The following is a 5397-nucleotide window of genomic DNA, read 5'->3' on the forward strand; positions in this document are numbered from 1 at the left end:
TATTTACAATAGCCAGGACATGGAAGCAACCTAAGCGTCCATCGACAGATGAATGGTTAAAGAAGATGTGGCACATATATACAATGGAATATTACTCAGCCATAAAAAGAAATGAAATGGAGGTATTTGTAAAGAGGTGGATGGAGTTAGAGTCTGTCATACAGAGTGAAGTAAGTCAGAAAGAGAAAAACAAATACAGTATGCTAACACATATATATGGAATCTAAGGGGAAAAAAAAGGCCATGAAGAACCTAGTGGCAAGACGGGAATAAAGACACAGACCTACTAGAGAATGGACTTGAGGATATGGGGAGGGGGAGGGGTGAGATGTGACAGGGTGAGAGAGTGTCATGGACATATATACACTACCAAATGTAAAACAGATAGCTAGTGGGAAGCAGCCGCATAGCACAGGGAGATCAGCTCAGTGCTTTGTGACCACCTAGACGGGTGGGATGGGGAGGGTGGGAGGGAGGGAGATGCAAGAAGGACGAGATATGGGAACATATGTATATGTATAACTGATTCACTTTGTTATAAAGCAGAAACTAACACACCATTGTAAAGCAATTATACTTCAATAAAGATGTTTAAAAAAAAAAAAGAACATTATTGTAACGAACATCTAGTATGTTCTTACTGTAAGTGTAAAATAATAGAAAGCTAGAGCTGAAAGAGTCCTTAGAGACTAGCTAGTTCAATGCCATCATTTTGCGGAAGAAAAACAAAGGCATAGAGAGGATAAAGGGGAGTAGAAGCCAGGTCTTTTGACTTTACATCTATTAATCTTTTCAGTCTACCCTACTACCATCTTTCTAAAATATTGCTTGGCTATTAAAATGTCACTAAGTGGCACTGCCTTTTGTTTACTCCAGTAGCCAAAAGCCTGTGCCTTAAAACTTAACTCTTCCCAGGGTTATTTGCATTTTAATATTGGTTGTTATATATATATATATATATATATATATATATATATATATATATATATATAATATATAAAATCTTTAGAATGAGGTCAGGGAATACCTCAAGTACTTGAAATCGTATGTGGCAAGCTCCTACTTCAATTTCTGGCCATATTTGGTAGAGGTGAGGAGTGGGAGTTGAGAAATAGGTTTAGGCAGTAGTTGGGGTCTGTAACAGAATACTGATGCTCACTCACAGCTTTGAAACACTTCCAAAAGAAGGGTCTAAAGCTTTGGCTTATTTCAGTTTCTGCTATGGAAGGTCCAGAGCTAGATGCTTAATTAAGTGTATTTGATGATTAAGATGATGATGGAGTAGAACTAGCAGCACTGAGTTGTTACTTGTACACACTCAGAGTAATTGGGGGCTTAATTCTTGATCTAATTATTGACTTAAAAAATTAGTCTATAATGTAGATCATCTACATTAAATATCATGGGATCTGTTAATTTAAAAACCCATGAGAGGGACTTTCCTGGTGGCATAGTGGTTAAGAATCCGCCTGCCAATGCAGAGGACACGGGTTCGAGCCCTGGTCTGGGAAGATCCCACATGCCATGTAGCAACTAAGCCCTCCTGCCACAACAACAGAGCCTGCGCTCTAGAGCCCACGAGCCACAACTACTGAGCCTGCGCACCACAACTACTGAAGCCCGTGCCCCTAACGCCCGTGTACAGCAACAAAGACAAGCTACCGCAATGAGAAGCCCGCGCACCACAATGAAGAGTAGCCCCCGCTGCCGCAACTAGAGAAAGCCTGCACGCAGCAACGAAGACCCAACGCAGCCAAAAATAAATAAATTGATTAAAAAAAAAAAACCCATGAGATACTGCTTCCTAGATAAATAACTCTTTCATAAGGAAGGGATTTGGAGTTCTATGTGATTTTTGGACAATTTCTTGAACTCTGAGTTTCTTGGTTTCTTTATCTGGCAATAAGGATAATGATAGCAATTTACTTCATGAAATTGAATAAAAATGATTATATGGCATTTGGCAAAAAGAAAATGATAAATCTTTTAAAAATAAAATTTGCCATACACAAAGGAAAAAAAAAAAAAGTTAACTGTGATGACGGCTGCACAACTCCGAATACACTAAAAACCACTGAATAGTGTGCTTTGAATGGGCGAATTATATGGTATATGAATTATATCTTAACAAAGCTATTAAAGTTTCTGTAATTAAAAAAGTAGATCTACTTAAAAATACTGAGTAGACAATATTACAGGGAATCTGCAGACATCGCAGAAAAATTATGAAGTTGTTACCCAAATGACTGAAATGGGAATAAAACCCAATCTTTAACCTGGCCTTCAAAGTCCTGCACATCTTAGTTCTACCTTCTTAGTCTTGTCTCTCCTCCCGCACTGTTCCCAGATCACGCAAATTACTTGCCTTTATTTTACTGCAAGAGTGATAACTGGAATTTATGGAAAGTAAATTCTACTCTTAGTGTGGGGAACCATTCAGGACCTTGACATCTATTATCTTATGTGATCTTTACAATAACCCTATATAATAGGTGCTTTTATCCACATGACCCTAGAGAAAATAGAATACTGAGAAAAAGTTCCATAGTTAATCTCAAGATTGCAAGGCTCTGGCTTTTGAATCCTATGAAGAAAGAAAGCTTGGGTTTTAGGGTGGGTTCTCTGTACTTCTCCCTCTCAACACTGAATGCGTCAAACTTTAGAAGAAGCTATTTTGCTTGGTCTCTTTTCAGTGATAAGCACAGTTTGACTGATGTTTGCCAGGTCATACAAAATGTCTCCACAGCCTGCTAATGTCCCAAATTAGTTCCCAATGAATTTCTTTAATAAGATAGAGGAGACCATTAAGTACAAGGCACTGTGTTCCTGCTTTGTTGTTTAATCCATCTAACAATTTTATGAAGCAGATATGATTATTGTCTTTCCTAGAGAAAGAAACTGTCAGGAGAATGAAAAGACAAGCTATAGTCTGGGAGAAAAAAAAGATAGCAAAGGACATATCTGATATAGGATTGTTCACCAAAATAAACAAAGAATTCTTAAAACTCAATGATTAAAAAAAAAACCCAATCAAAAAATGGGCCAAAGACTTTAACCTCATCAAAGAAGATATACAGATGGCAAATAAGCATTTTAAAAGATGCTCAACATCATATGTAATTAGGGAAACGCAAATATTAAAACAACAATGAGACACCACTACACACCTATTAGAATGGCTAAAACACTGATGACATCAAATGCTGGTGAGGATGCGGAGCGACAGGAACTCTCACACGTTGCTGGTGGAAGTGCAAAATGGTACAATCACTTTGGAAGACAGTTTGGTGGTTTCTTACAAAACTAAAAATACTCTTACCATATGATCCAGCAACTGTGTGCCTTGGTATTTACCCAACAGAGTTGAAAACTTAAGTCCACATAAAAACGTGAACAGAGATATTTATGGCAGCTTTATTTATAATTACCAGAACTTGAAAGCAACCAAGATACCCTTCAGCAGATGAAAGGATAAGCTGTGGTCCATCCAGACGATGGAATATTATTCAGCACTGAAAAGAAATGAGCTATCAACCCATGAAAAGACACGGGGGAATCTTAGATGCATATCACTAAGTGAAAGTAGCCAATCTGAATAGATTACATACTGTATAATTCCAACTATATGACATTCTTGAAAAGGCAAAATTATAGAGAAAATAAAAAGATAATGGTTGCCAGGGGTTGGTGGGGGGAGGGAGGGATGGATAGATGGAGCACAGAGGATTTTTAGGGCAGTGAAATTACTCATAAAGGTGGATACATGTCATTATACATTCATCCAAACCCCAGAATGCACAGCACCAAGAGTGAACCATAATGCAAATGATGAACTCTAGGTGGTAACGATGTGTCAGTGTAGGTCATCAGCTGTAACAAACGGACCATCTGGTGTCAGATCCTGATAAAGGGGGAAGGCTGTGCACGTGTGGGCGCAGGGTGTACATGGGATATCTCCACGCTTCCTGCTCAATTTTGCTGTGAACCTAAAACTTCTCTAAAAACTAAAGTCTATTTTAAAAAGAAAGAATAAAAGGAGGAAGGGGTGGGGGAGGGAGGGAAGGAGGAAGAAAGAAACAGAGGATCCCAGAAATTAAACAGTGACTAGGATGGCAGTGGAGTGTTATAACTGGCTTGCACCAGCTGGTGAGAGTTGAGTGTGCACATTTCTTCCCAAATCCACATTTAGTGATATCCAGTTACTGGCTCAGAATCAGCCATCATGAGAATATTTACACTATGGAAATTAGCCAGCGTTACAAACTAGGGCATGTGTTTGTTTGTTCTGGTTTGGTTTTTTTGAGAGCCAGCTGTTGAACTTTTTATACCACTAAGAATAGTATTAAAAACTAGTCTTTCAGACATAGAATTAAGTGCCTCCTTTGAGGCTGACCCAGAGCCTCTAACAGACTGAGACTCTACCTCACCGTTTTGTCATCCAGCTGGTATTTTACCATCCTTCCAAAATGACTTCTCTGAATACTTATTTTATATTATGGCTCTGTTCCCAAGTTTGTTCAGCTTCATTCCCTTCACAAATGATGCCAAGACACATACCACCTGTACTACTAGGTATTTAATAGTTTTCTTTAAATCGCCTATTTTTTTTTTACATACGTAAAAGATGTTTTCAAAAGGAAACTAATGGATAAGGCAAGGAAAAAGTGCAAAAAGCAGGAAGGGTTATGACCCCAGAGAGAATACATTCACTCTGAGTTAGAGGACGAAGCCTAGAATGGCAAGGATATGGGGAGAGAGGTGGTCTGATGTTCATCATCTTAAGGGTTTTAGAAGATCAGTTAAGGGAGGAGAGTGGGGTGTCCTGAAGGACAACCAGCGTGGAAAGAAAGGAGGAAAATACTGATCTTGGGATAAGAAATATGAGAATATTATGCAGATCAGTGAAGCTACTTTGAGGATGAAGCAGTAGGGACCGCGAGAAGGATGAAGCCTGGGGGATGGAGGGTTGTTGAGCAATTGTAGGGACTAAAGGAGAAACTGATGTAGGAGCTGAGGTCGTGAGGGGCGGTCATTTAAGAGAGATGGGGCTGAAGGGAAGGACATGGCAGGGAAAAGGCTCAGGAGGGGGTACTTGGAAAGTTAAGAGTAGGAAGGCAAAGGGCAGAGATGAGCTGACAGATGGAAGAGAGGCTGCACAGGAGCCCCGGTGGTATCAGAGGGACCACAGAAGAGCAAATGTGCTTCACAGTCAGATACAGAACTTTGCTAAGGATCTATACCAAGATTAACATTTAAAGACGCCCTGTGTCTTTTCTGTTCCCTTAAATTGAGATCATCTGAGCTTTACTGATTGCTGTTCTAGTTCTCAACACACACACACACACACACACACACACACACACACACACACACACACACACACACACACACCACCCC

The sequence above is a fragment of the Balaenoptera borealis genome (assembly GCF_965194805.1).
Source record: "Balaenoptera borealis genome assembly, chromosome: 20".
NCBI classification, from domain to species: domain Eukaryota; kingdom Metazoa; phylum Chordata; class Mammalia; order Artiodactyla; family Balaenopteridae; genus Balaenoptera; species Balaenoptera borealis.